Source organism: Cebus imitator, unplaced genomic scaffold (assembly GCF_001604975.1).
Source record: "Cebus imitator isolate Cc_AM_T3 unplaced genomic scaffold, Cebus_imitator-1.0 Scaffold143, whole genome shotgun sequence".
Classification (NCBI taxonomy): Eukaryota; Metazoa; Chordata; class Mammalia; order Primates; family Cebidae; genus Cebus; species Cebus imitator.
Genome location: NW_016107458.1, coordinates 3,998,284 through 4,012,823, shown reverse-complemented (window position 1 = coordinate 4,012,823; position 14,540 = coordinate 3,998,284). Strand labels below are relative to the sequence as shown.

Here is a 14,540-nt window from a genome sequence, read left to right as displayed (position 1 = left end):
TCATGTTTTTTTAAAAATATACTTACCAAAATTATAATTATATGTTTATTATCTTCTTTGCTGTGTCAGGAATTGATTCAACTGCTGAAAAATATACAGTGGCTGAAAATGATAGTTCATTTTTCTCTCATATAAACAAAGTTTAGAGGCAGATAGATCAGGGTTAGTATGGTAGCTTCATGGTCGTGAGAGACCTAGGTTTCTTCCCTCTAGCTGTTCCACCAAATTCAGCATATGGCTTCCACCTCATGGTCCAGAATGGTTGCTCCAGTTCCAGCCACCATGCCTGTATTCCATACAGATGAAGTCAGGAAGGCAAATACAGTTTTTATTCAAAGTAAGGGAGATTTTATACACACTGTTAAAAATTGAGGGTTCCTTAGAGAAATTATTGACTCAAGCAAGGATTTTCAACTGATGTTATGATGATTGGGTAGATGGCTAATGAGAAAGGACATTGATAAGGTGCCAGAAAAAACTCTGCACAGATTACTTCCATCCACAAGGAGAACAAAGCTTTGCAGTGAAAAAGTCAGGCTGTCATCACCTCAATCCAAGGGCCAGATATTTTGTGTCTCCTGATATGATGTGATTTGAAGTACACAGTACTACTTGTGACACAATCTTGCCAAAAACGTTTAAATTTGTGTCTAACTGGGCCTTAATTTTGAGATGGGAAAGATTTCCTTGTCCCCCTCCCAGGGCGTGCTATGGCGTGTGGCTCACTCCTTCAGTGCCCCACTGCTCAGACCTCGAAGGCAGGCATACAGACGTAGGCTGCCGGGCTCCTACCCCATGGCAGTGTCTAGGGTGAATGCTTACAGCTAAAGCCCCAGTGGGCGTTCACAGGTGCTCTTTTAGTTTAGCTGTCTGTAGGCGGCTTGTGTCAGCTCAATCAGACCCCTGCCTTATCACAAGGACAGAGGGTTTCTGTATCCTGGGGTTCTTGCCTTGGTGTAGTGGAAGAATCGGATCACGTGTGGGCTTGGAGAACAAGTGCAGGTTTTATTGAGTGGAAGTAGCTCTCAGCAGCCGGGGGAGCCAGAAGGGAGCCGGTTTTCCCCTGGAGTCCAGCTGCTCTGCCGCCGGCTCTGCGCCCGACTCTTCTCCCACCGCCCTGCCAAACCCTGCATCATCCTGCCAGTCGATGGCCTGCTGGCGTGCCAGCGCCTGTCCGTGTGCTCCTGACGTGCTCTCAATGTCCCCTCGAAGTCCAGTCACTTGTGTCTTTCCCCACCAATGTATTTCTCTCAACGTCCAGCCGTTTGTGTGTGCTTTGGTCTTGGGTTTTCTGTTTTTGTTTTTGTTTTTTCTCTGAGATGGAGTCTTGCTCTGTCGCCCAGGCTGGGGTGCAATCTCCACTCACTGCATCCTCTGCACCCCCGGGTTCCAGCGATTCTCCGGCCTCAGCCTCCTAGGTGGGATTACAGGCACACACCACGACGCCGGGCTAATTTTTGTATTTGTAGTAGAGACAAGGTTTCACGGTGTTGGCCAGGCTGGTCTCGAACTCCTGAGCCCAGGTGTTCCGCCCCCCTTGGCCTCCCAAAGTGCTGGGTTTCGCCATGTGGACCAGTGCTGGGATTACAGGCGTGAGCCACCGCACCCGGCCCGGTCTTGGGTTTTTATAGGCACAGGATGCGGGTGTGGTAGGCCAGGGTGGTCTTGGGAAATGCAACATTTTACCACAAAGCCAGGAGTGCCTCTCTTCACCTAGGTCTGTGGGCACAGGCCCGGGGGTGGAGCCCTCGCCAGGGACCCGCCTTTCTCCTCCCAGCACTCTCCTATCCTGCTTCCATATCAATTTGTCATAATATAACTTCAGTTTTACAGAAATTACAAGGGAGAGACAAGCTAACTGATACCCTAACAAAGCAATTGAACAATTAAGAAATTGGGACATTCTTCTATAGGACAATTGTCCCTGTTTCTGTCTCATTAACATTGTAGTATCATGACTAAAGGGACTGATCTGTTTCAAAGAGACTGAGGGAATGTAACCACCAGATATAATGTGTGGTTCTCACTTGGATCCTGGTTTGGATAAGCCAGCTGTAAAGCACATTGCATGGACAACCGGGGAAATTTCAGTATGCGTAGATATTCAGATATAATATACTATTAAGGAATTATAAATACTGTTAGCTGTGATTGTTATTTTGGCTATGTAGGAAAACACAGTGGCTCACACCTGTAATCCCAGCACTTTGGGAGGCTGAGGTGGGTGGATCTCCTGAAGTCAGGAGTCCGAAACTAGTCTGGCCAACATAGTGAAACCCCATCTCTACTAAAAGTACAAAAATCAGCTGCATGTGCCTGTAATCCCAGCTACTCAGGAGGCAGAGACAGGAGAATTGCTTGAACCCAGGAGGTGGAGGTTGCAGTGAGCCAAGAAGGTGCCACTGAACTCCAGCCTGGGTGACAGAGGGATACTCTGTCTCAAAAAAAATTCATATTTCTAAAATATGCATACTAAAATTTAGAGGAAGAATGTCATGATGACTGTTATTTACTTTACATTCTTTAGTATTGGATGTCCACTTCTAAAGAAGAGGATGATGGATACTGTGGGTCAACAAGAAGTCTTCTTTTTTTTGAGACAGGGTTGTGCTCTGTCACACAGGCTGGAGTACAATGGTGTGATCTTGGCTGACCACAGCCTCGACCTCCTGGGCTCAAGTAACCCTCCCACCTCAGCCTCCGGAGTAGCTAGGACTACAGGCGTGTGCCACCACACTAGCTAATTTTTGTATTTTTTGTAGAAATGGTATGGTTTCAAACTCCTGGAATCAAGCGATCCACCCCCCTTGGCCTCCCAAAGTGCTGGGATTATTGGTGTGAGCCACCGCACCCGGCCCAAGAAGTCTTTTGCATACTCTGCCACCAGATTGTGAGCCGCATGAAGGCAAGGATTGTGCCTATTTTGCTTCCATAACCAGTGCTTAATACACTGTCCAGCATACAGTAGGCACTCATTGCATATTTGTTAAATGAATGAATAAATGAGGATGGTAAAGGAATGTAGAAATTCTCCATGACTTCCACTGACCTTGAGAATCCAGCAGACATCTCTCAAGAGATCACTGTACTTAACAATAGGTGTAAGTGAAATCTAACAACTACATGCTGTAATTAGTACCAAAAAGGTATGAAAAACTATGAAGCTGCAAAGAAATAAATAAAAGATAGAAACCATTAAATTGGTAAAATAATGGCAAGATACTATTGTTAATTATATTGCACCATACTCATTCCTTTTAAAGTCCAGAACATTGAATGAGCTTTTTGTAATAAAAGAAAAATAGCCAAATATATTGTGTTAAATTCTGTGCGTTTTTGGGAGATTATCAGAAATCCAATCTATTTTTTTTCTACCCTCACTTGCCACCTTCTGTCCTTCTACTACTGCTGCGGGAAGACAGCAAGACACCCGCTGGCTGACTGCAGCTCTGATCCATTAGCCAATGACATTCCAGGAATGTTTCCACCTTGTTTGCAACATTAATCAAAATTATTAATTAAGGCTGGGGGAGGGGTGGTACACTCCTATAATTCCAGCACTTTGGAAGGCCCAGGCAAGAGGATCGCTTGAACCTAGGAGAGACCAGCCTGGGCAACATGATGAAACCCTGTCGCTCTCTCCCTCTTTTTTTTTTGAGACAGAGTTTTACTCCGTTGCCCATGCTGGAAGGCAGTAGTGCAATCTTAGCTCGCTCCAACTTCTACCTCCTGGGTTCAAGCAATTCTCCTGCCTCGGCCTCCTGAGTAGCTGGGATTACAAGCACCTGCCATGACACCCAGCTAATTTTTGTATTATTATTATTATTTTTAAAGATGGGGTTTCACCATTATGGCCAGGCTGGTCTTGAACTCCTGACTTCAGGTGATCCACCCACCTCAGCCTCCCAAAGTGCTAGGATTACAGGCATGAGCCACCGCGCCCGGTTCTAATTTTTGTATTTTTAATAGAGAGAGGGTTTCACCATGTTGGCCAGGCAGGTCTCAAACTCCTGACCTCAGGTGATCCACTCACGTTGGCCTCCCAAAGTGATGGAATTATAGGTGTGAGCCACTGCGCCTGGCATGAAACCCCATCTCTAGCAAATATACAAAAATTAGCCAGGTGTGGTGGTGCATACCTGTAGTTCCATCTACTCGGGAGGCTGAGGTGGGAGGATAGCTTGATTCTGGAGGGTTGAGGCCACAGTGAGCAATGATCATGCCACTGCACTCCATCCTGGGCAACAGCGTGAGACTGTCTCAAAAATAAAAAAAGTATTAATTAAATCTCTACTATATGTATTAAGTGTATTTAAAAAAAAGAAAACCAATTAAGTCTAAATCATAGATCTTGTCCTTGGGATGTCGAGATAGACACAGGCAAAACAAAAAGTGAAATAACCCGACAAATACCTTATTTTTCTGTGGTGATTTACAGTTACAAAGAGCTTTGACAATGAAATTTCACTTAATCCTAAAGCAATGCCTTGCCATAGGCTGGGTTAAAAATTTTTTAAAAATGGATTGACTTGCTCAAGGTCATCTCCATAATTAGACATAAACCTAGAATTAGAACCCAAGTTTTCTAACACCATGTTCTGTATATATTACACTACCTTTTGAAAGCCAAAGCTTAGGCCAGGCATGGTGGCTTATGCCTGTAATCCCAGAACTTTGGGAGGCTGAGGTGGGAGGATCACTTGAGCTCAAGAGTTCAAGACCAGCCTGAGCAACATAGTAAGACCCTCCCCCCATTATTTTAATTTTAAAAAATTACCAAAACAAGAAAGCCAAAACTTAAGCTGGAATTGCATTTTCAACTATACAATGTACCAGGACCAAGTAACAGAGTTGACACGTGACTGAAATAAACCTTGACTGTAGAGATGACTTCTTAAGGTTTCTGTCATTTTTGTGATTTTTTCCATTTTTCTTAGCAACCTGGAAGCACCACTTAATTTTCCCTCTCCTTTCCGATTCCAGCAGCTGCAGACCCAACATAATCACCCAGAGAGAATGAAAACCTCCAACTACCATGAATCAGGCTTAACACAGTAAGAGAACATTTGGGATTCTACTATAAGAATTTCTACTAAAATTTCATCAACAAACATTTCAGAAGCTGTTAAGCATAGATGAGGCTGAAAGTGGCTGGTAGCTGGCATGTATACCATGGAAATTTCGTATGGGTAAAAAATGAATCTGATTTTGTGTGGTACATTTAACATTATCACCACCTACACATTCCGTTAAAAGCTGCTCATGGCTGAAGAGAAACCCCTGATTCCCTCCTACGTCATATCTCAGCTTAGTTTTGGTGTGAGCTGTGGGCAGCTTCATCAAGGATGTTTGCACCCTTTACCCAGAACAAACATTCCAGTAGTGCAACACTCATAGAATCTAAAAAGTAGAAGATTAATTTAGTAATATTTAATAATAAAATGATAATAGTCGTGTAAATTTAAAAATATTTCTTCGGACTTTTCCCTCTCCTTTATCATGAATCAGTCCCTGAGGCCTCTCTGGTTTTTAAAGTCCCTCAAGTAGGTCCTTTATTTCCACTTTCACCATCCTAGTTTTAGTTCTCTTTAGCTTTGTAATCAGAACTCACTGAACTACTCTACTCTACGTTTATTTATTTATTTATTTATTTATTTATTTGAGATAGGATTTTGCTCTGTTGCCAAAGCTGAAAGGCAATGGTGCAATCATGGCTCACTGTGACCTTGACCTTCTTGGCTCAAGTGATCCTCCCATCTCAGCCTCCTAAGTAGCGAGAACCACATGCATGCACCACCACACCCAACCAATTTTTATTTTTTTTAGAGATGGGTTTTTGCTATGTTGGCCAGGCTGTTCTCAAACTACTGGTCTCCAGCGAGCCTCTGCTCTGGCTTCCCGAGGTGCTGGGATTACAGGCATGAACTACCACGCCTGGCTGAACTACTCTTAGCACCCATCCTCTTTTCGCTTTCTCCATGCCATTTTTCACATGTTCCAAATCGTTTTGCTGAATCAAGTTCTTCTGCTCAAAAATACAGTGACTTGTCCAGTCTTAATTGCTCTTGTGATATTCAGGGTCCTCTAGAACCTGGCTTCACCTTAGCTAGTGACCTTATTCTGCTATCATCATCATCATCATCATCATAATTACTATTAATTGAGTACTCAAATGCCGGACTCTGTGCTAGGCACTTTTCATATATAATTTGCTAACACAAATCCTTACTTCAATTAGACCTGTGTCCTATGGTTCCCACACATGCTTTGCTTTCTTCTCAATTGCCTGTGCTCTTCTGTGCTTCCAAATCCTGCTATTTTGAGAGTGAGGTCATTTCTCAGCTCCTCCAAAAAAATCCCCATACATCATACCAGACCCACTGATTTCTTCCCTATTTGACGTTTTTGTAATGTTATGTAATACCACTGTATGGTTATTTAGTTGTTTCAGGTATGTAAATTCATCTCCAGTTAAATAGGAAAGAAATGTAAATGTATTGGCAGCTAAATTTATTGACATCCATGGAGGGTTTTGAAGCATGCGTGAATGATTGAAAAATTGTGTTTTCTGTTTGTGCATTTTTTCTGGGATCGGAAGTTTTCAAAGCATCCCGCAGAGGTCTATGAAGGAGATTGGGTTACTTTCTGGATAACAAGCCTTATTTTGAGATCAAACCTACTACCTAAGCCTAGGAATTATATCTTATTGCAGAACCTCTGATTCGCCATTGTAAAATTTCTGGCTTAGTTACATAGGCCTAAGTTTTAAAATTCAGATCTGTTTTTTACTGTGTTTTAATAAACAGAGTGGGTGTCCAGAATTGTGATATAGGACATGTAATCACTATATTGAGAATTTATTTCAACAGTAGTTTCTAAATTAAATATTTTGTAAATAGGTAATACAGTTAGATAATTAGAAGGTCAAAACTACATAAAGAGGGTATCTGGAGAAGTCTCACTCCCACCTGACTTTTCTTTTTTTCTAAATGGGGTCTTGCTCTGTCACCCAGCTTGGAGTATAGTGGCACAGTCTTGGCTCACTGCAGCCTTCACTTCCTGGGCTCAACCCATCCTCCCACCTCAGGCTCCTGAGTAGCTGGGACCACAGGCTCATGTCAGATTCCCCAGCTAGTTTTTGTATTTTTTGTATGGATGGGGTTTCACCATGTTGCCCAGGCTGGTCTTGAAGTCCTGAGCTCAAATAATTTGCCTGCCTCAGCCTCCCAAAATGTTGGGATTTACATGCGTGATCCACCATGCCAGCCCCACCTGACTTTTATAGGTAACTGTCAACAAATAACATTTTAATAACACAGATAATATAATAATGTCTATGGCTTCATTAGTCAAAGCTCTTTGGTTGCAAGTAATAGAAGTTTATTTCAAATCAGCATAAACAAAAACATTTATTTAAAGAATAGAGTATCTTAAGGAAGGCAGAAAGTGTAGCCAAGTTTCATGAAGGATTGGAACCAGGACCTAGGAGCACATCAAGAATACAAGCAGCTACTTTTTGTCTGATTTACTGTGGTCATCTGAGTTTCTCTCTCTCTCTCTCTCTCTCTCTCTCTCTCTCTCTCTCCCCCCATGCACCCTATCTCTAGACTGGCTTTGTTGCCTTGTGTGCACAGGGCAAAATATAGCCGTTCCCTCATTCTTGAGTATATACATCCTAAGTTCAAGTAACCAGTCCAGATTCCTATTTCTAAGTGCCAATTCTTGTTTGCTCGTGCGTGCGTGCATACACACACACACACACACACACACACACACACACACACACATACACACTGAAAGAGAGAGGGAGAGAGGACCGTTTGGCCTGTCTAGAGTTATGTGTGTATCCTTGATTAATCAGCTCTGGACAGAGGAGCAGAGAGACAATACAAACATGAATGCTGCCAGGGATGCACCCCGATGTAGGAAAGTTCTTAGATAAAAGGGGTGTGGGGCAGGCTGACAGACCCCAAAATGCGTACCAAAGTTGTATTTCTGACCATAGTCACTGGCTTTTCATTTTCATGGGCTCAAGTCACCTTTGGCCCAGAAGGTACCCACTGCTAATGATCTCTTTTTCTACTGGCAGGAAACCACCCAGGAGAAGCCCAGCTTTTGTGGAGAAGCATACTCTCCTGGGGCCTGGAGAGCTGCTTACCTCTCTTTTCATCTGAAGTTTCTTGGTTTCTGTGGACCAATTCACATTGGCTGCCATGTGCTAGTCTCACAATAGCCGATGCTCGCATTACTACCTTTGGCTATCTCCTAGGTATTGCTTAGTCAGGAACAAGGACCACTGTCTAACCTCCAAGAGGAGAGTGATTTATGGCTCATGCCAGTCCCCTCCTCCCAAGTCTGTTTTTAAGGTCTGCATGTGGGTATATAATGTTTGGGAATATATCTATATGTTTTCTGTGGCTGCTATAACAAAGCACTGCAAACTGGGTGGTTTAAAGCAACAAATTAATGCTCTCACAGTTCAGGAGCCTGGATGTCCCAAATCAAGGTGTTGGCAGGGCCATGCTTCTTTCAAAGCCTCTAGGGGAGGATCCACCCTTGCCTGTTCCATCTTCTGGTAGCCCCAGGAGTTCCTTGGCTTATTGCAACATCACTTCAATTTCTGTCTGTCTTAATGTGGCCATCTTCCCTATGTGTCTCTGTCTTCTCTTCACAGATGGATCCCAGTCAAATTGGGTAAAGGGCCCACTTAACTCTGGCATAACCTCATCTTAACTAATAACATCTGTGATGACCCTATTTCCAAATAAGGTCATTTTGAGGTACTAGGGTTTAGGATGTCAACATATCTTTTGGGGGACACAATTTAACCCATAACAATACCTAATTACTTACTAAGAGATCCTGTGTCAGTTGTTTTAGAATATTGCTAAATTCATTAAAAAATGTATCAACTGATTCAACTCTGTAATTTGAAATAGAGAAAAGAGACAAATGACATCATATACTGTTAAAATATCTGCAGTGACAAAATTTTGCATATCGACCAGGCCTTTATGGGGACTAGCATTTTTGACTTTAATAAAAGCTCTGCAGTCAATATTGTTTATATTTTTGATAAGATATTTGGCTGAGCCACTGATTTTAATCTCATTTTCTTGAATATATTTCCAAATCTATTCAGCTTTCTACATAGAGTTTTCATATTTGCTTTTAGAAGTGAGAAAAATAAAGTTAGAAAAAAGAAGCTCATCTAAGTTAAACACACTCTGTGACTACCTTCTTTCTCTTTTTCTTACTGAAATGTGTAAAATGAAACTGTCTTCTTTCAAGACGAGGCTTAAGAATCTTATTAGATTTATAAGGACTTCCGAGTGCTGTAATAAATCTGCCAGCACCATCTTTAATTCAGAGCATTGTTGCAACTGTCTTGCTGTAAAGTATAACTTTCTGAGCTGTTTCTCCCAATTTTTGGTATTAGTGTTAGAAATTAAAAGTTAAAAATAAACAAGTTTTTTTTTTTTCTTTTCTTTTTTGTTTTTTGAGATGGAGTCTCACTCACTCTGTCGCCCAGGCTGGAGTGCAGTGGCATGATCTCAGTTCACCGCAACCTCCACTTCTTGGGCTCAAGCGATTCTCCTGTCTCAGCCTCTAGAGCAGTTGGGACTGCAGGTGTGTGCTGTCATGCCCGGCTAATTTTTGTATTTTTAGTAGAGACAGTGTTTCAGCATGTTGGCCAGGCTGGTCTCAAACTCCTGGCCTCAAGTGATCTGCCCGCCTCGGCCTCCCGAAGAGCTGGGATTACAGGCGTGAGCTATAAATAAGATATCTTGAAAGCAGACGACAACTAGGGACTAAGAAGTCATCTAATTTAATCCCCTGATGTGCAGTTGAAGATATAGAGGCCCAAAGGTTACTGATGGTGACTTAGCTAGCTTGGGCATAGCAAAACTAGATCTACAGTCTTGCTCCAATGACTCACATTGTCTCTTCCATATCTTATTCCAAAGTTGTTCAAAAGATAAATGGCTAGCACTGAAATGCATCCTTTAAATGTGTGAATTGTATATGTGAATTATATCTCAATAAAGCTGCTGAAGCAAAGATAAATTGATGGGTTTCAGAGATATGGTAATGAAAGCACAATATGCTTAAGAAACATCTGTTTTACATAATAGTTTATTTTTTAATTGCACAGTAGTACATGGTCATTTGAAAACAGCAACTTGCCCCAATTCTAAGGTTTAAATAAATTAGTTTAGAATTATATTTTATTTATAGCATTATCAACTTCATAGAAGTAGAGGATAATTTAGAGAAGGAAAATTGTTTAAGAGGCAATCTTAAAGCTGGGCACAGTGACTCATGCCTGTAATTCCAGCACTTTTGGAGGCTGAGGCGGGCAGATCACTTGAAGCCAGGAGTTGGAGAACAACCTGGGCAACATGGTGAAACCCCATCCCTACTAAAAATATGAAAGTTCCCACTTGAACCTGGGAAGTGGAGGTTGCAGTGAGCTGAGATCATGCCACTGCACTCCAGCCTGGGTGATAGAATGAGTGAGACTCCATCTCAAAAAACAAAACAAAATTGAAAATACAAAAATTAGTGCATGCCTGTAGTCCCAGCTTCTTGGGAGGCTGAGGCAGAAGGATCACTTGAACCCAGGAAGTGGAGGTTACAGGCACGCACTCCAGCCTGGGTGACAGAGCAAGTCACCGTCTCAAAAAATAAATAAAATAAAAATTAAAAAAAGAAGTAGTCTTAAAACATTTTTGACAGAAAACCTGTACACATTTATAGTACTAAATTAAAATGCAAACTCTGAAATAATGCTTTGTCAGGGAGCATGGAGTACTGTACTGTAAGTCCACTCTCTAGAGGACAAATTAGAATAATAGGAACTTTAGTGTTTTTCCCTGTTACTGCTTTCCAGATCTCTTATTAATAATTCATAGACCTCCCAAATTTTTCTTCCTTATCTTTATCATCTGTTTTTCATCGTTTTGTTTTAATGTTAGAAAAAATAATCAGTTTTATCGAGGTATAATTTGCATCCAATTAAGTTCACTCATTTTAAGTGTATTATAGTCCATTGATTTTTGACAGTGTATATAGTCATATATCCGTCACCGCAATCAAGATGTGGATGATTTCTGTCATTCCCAGAACTACCCTAGTCCCTTCTGCTGTCATTCCCTTCCTCCAGCCCACAGCCTTGCAGTTTTTGTTAATTTATAATGTAACATAAACAGAACCATATCGTATGTAGTCTTTTGTGTCTCTCTTCTTTCATTTAACATAATCCTCATGAGTTTCTTCTTGTTGTTGTGTATACCAAGTTAGTTCCTTTTTATTGCTGATTAAAATTCCAAAGCTATAATGTATTTATCCTTTCACCAGGGGATGGACAATTGGGTTGTTTCCAGTTTTCATCTCTCTTGGAAAAAATACCCAGGTGTGGAATTACTGAGTCATATGACTGGGGATGTTTCAGTGTTTTAAGAAACTGTCAAATGTTTTTCCAACGTGGTTGTACCATTTTATATTTGCCACAGCACTATATCTCCATGCCAAATTTTTATGCTGTTTTCTTGAATAAATTTTATAATTTTGGTTGTTCTGTTCAGGCTCATGATCCATTTTGAGTCAATGTTAGAATGTGATGTAAAACAAGGATCAGCATTCTTGTTCATTTTTTTTTCACATATGTATGTCCAATTGTCCCAGCACTATTTGTTGAAAAGGCTGTCCTTTCCCTACTGAAATACCTTGACACTTTTTAAAAAATTGAGTTTATATGTATGGCTCTAAGAGTTTGTTTCTACACCTTCTACTCCATTCCATTGATCTAGTTGTCTACCTTTATGCCAGTACAACATTGACTTAATTATTGTAGATTTATGATAAGTCTTGAAATCAAGTTTAAGTCCCTCTGGCTTCCTTAATTTCTCCCAGCAATGCTTGTAGCTTGCAGCGTAATGGTCTTGGGCATATTTTGTTAAATCAATCCTTCGATATTTCATGTTTTCTAGTGCTATAGTAAATGATATTGATTTTGGGGGTTTATTTATTTATTTAAATTGACAAAAGTTGTGTATGTTATATGCAACACACTGTTTTGAAATATGTGTATGTTGTAAAATGGTTAAACTGAGCTAATTAACATGTATTATCTCACATACTTATTTTTTGTGGTTCAAACACTTAAAATCTATTCTCAGCAATTTTCAAGAATATAATACATTGTTACTTACTATAGTTACAATGTTGTACAACAGACTTCTTGAATTATTCCTCCTAACTAATATTGTGTATCTTTTGGCAACATAATTATTGCTTTTTTAAAAAATTTCAATTTTCACTAGATTGTTGCTAATATATCGTTTTGTTCCTGTTTTCCCTATTTCCTGAGAGGTTCTTCAACTTCATCTTCTAACACTATTAATGAAAAAACTGCAATTAAACAATTATTTTTCAGCAAGGTAAAATATGTATGACACAGAGTTTATTATTTTAACAATTTTTCAGTGGCATTAAGTATATTCACATTTGCTGTATAACCATCAACACCATCCATCTCCTGGAATTTTTCATCATCTCATAGCCACTTTTTGGCTATTGAGAATAACATTGCTATGAACATATCATTAGTTTTAAGTTATAAATTCTTTCATGTTCTCTTTTTTATTTTTATTGTTTCTGTTTTATGGATGTGATACCTTCTTTTATCTCACTCTAAATAGGTGTTTTGTTTTGTTTTGTTTTTTTCAGATGAAGTTTTGCTCTTGTTGCCCAGGCTGTAGTGCAGTAGCATGATCTCTGCTCACTGCAACCTCCACCTCCCGGGTTCATGCAACTCTCCTGCCTTAGCCTCCCGAGTAGCTGGGATTACAGGTGCCTGCCACAATGCCTGGCTAATTTTTTGTATTTTTAGTAGAGATCGGGTTTTGCCATATTGGCCAGGCTGGTCTTGAACTCTTGACCTCAGATGATCCACCTGTCTCAGCCTCCCTAAGTGCTGGGATTATAGGCGTGAGCCACCACGTCTGGCCAGTTACTCTAAATATTAATATAGTTTCTTTGTTATTTTCTTCTGTTCTCTGTATGTTTCTGCTCCTTCAAGTTTTTTTAGTCTATTCGTTTTCATTCATTACTTTTATCGAATGTCAGGTGGTTCTTGTTTTTTGTTTCGTGTGTAAGGGTATAGCCTTAAAAATATGTATGGGAAGCTCTGTGGGGAGAAGGAAGAAGACGAGAGGATGTAAATGTGAGGCCGATCAGGCCTTTTTACTGATGTACTCTACATGCCAATATTTTGAAGAATTTTCTCTGGAGCCATTTTGTTTCACCATATAAGAATTCTCCCATTTCCTATCTAGGGGAAAATGGGGCATAGGAGACAGCAGGAGTTGGGGGAACAGGCTTTTTGGCAGTAGGATGGGGATATGGGGACTAAGAGTTCCACTTTTACTTAATTCATTTGTTTCCAATCCTGGTACCTCCAAGGGCTTGGCTCCTAGGAGTTCTGTGACACAAAATGACTTGCTTCTGGTTGATATTGCTCCTTGAAAGATATTTAGGTTTTAACTTCATCTACTTCGCTAAGTCAGTAACTGCTCTTCCATTTGCCTTTGTTCTTCCATAAATGTGTTGAAATATCTTCTCCATTATTGTCTCCTCTCTTATTATCTTTGTCCTTGTTGGTTAATATCATTTAAAAAATTGCTTTACTCACATTTTAACAGGGTTTTGGGATGGAGAGGAAATGAATACATGACACGCCACATTTAACTCATTAGATTAAATAACATTTTATTCATAAATGATGAACATTTCCTTTACCACTTGACAGGAAAAATTCTCCTCAGGACAATAAATAAAACTAATATAAATGAAAATTCTAGATGACAATAATTTTTTAGTAATAAAGGTAAATGAGTTTCAACAAAGACACAGTTACGTCATATACTGTAGAACTTCTTGTGATGATTGTGTTTCTGGGTTCTGTGGATAAAAGCAGGCAACAAGTAAAATAGGAGTAATATAGATCTATTGATTTTTTAAAATTCTATAACTCATAAATAAAAGTAACATATAAGAGAATCACTATCTGGTTAATTTTTGTAATTTAATGGAGCTTGCTTAATCTCGAATTACTTTTCTTTTCGCCATTTCCTTTTCTTTAGGGTCTTCATTATGAATGGTTACAGGAAGAGGCAAAAGTCCAGTAGGCAATTCTGCTTGTTATTGGCTAAGAGGCTGGAGTCACTGGCTTACTGAAGATTTTCAGGCAATCTGTAGGCTTAAATTATTGGTGCTGTACCTATTACTATTGATTACTTTGTGGTAAAAATACAATTATACAGAACACTTACTGTAATACTATTTTGAGTTCTGAGTTTAATATTTAAGGTGGATAGAGAAGACAAAAAGGAGCACGTATGTAAAAACTAAAACACTGGGCCGGGCGTGGTGGCTCAAGCCTGTAATCCCAGCACTTTGGGAGGCCAAGGCGGGTGGATCACGAGGTCAAGAGATCGAGACCATCCTGGTCAACATGGTGAAACCCCGTCTCTACT

The 14,540-nt window shown here is 40.2% G+C and overlaps 2 long non-coding RNA genes across 2 annotated transcripts in view; both read right to left on the bottom strand.

Annotated features, from left to right (window-relative positions):
- Positions 1-14,540, bottom strand: part of LOC108313821 — a 188,167-nt gene that overhangs the window by 136,169 nt on the left and 37,458 nt on the right. The window lies entirely within an intron of this gene.
- The window catches only part of LOC119473263, a 5,319-nt gene continuing 4,526 nt past the window's right edge, over positions 13,748-14,540 (bottom strand). The window contains exon 2 of the long non-coding RNA XR_005202464.1: positions 13,748-13,965. This is a non-coding gene — a long non-coding RNA (uncharacterized LOC119473263). The remainder of the gene's footprint in view (positions 13,966-14,540) is intronic.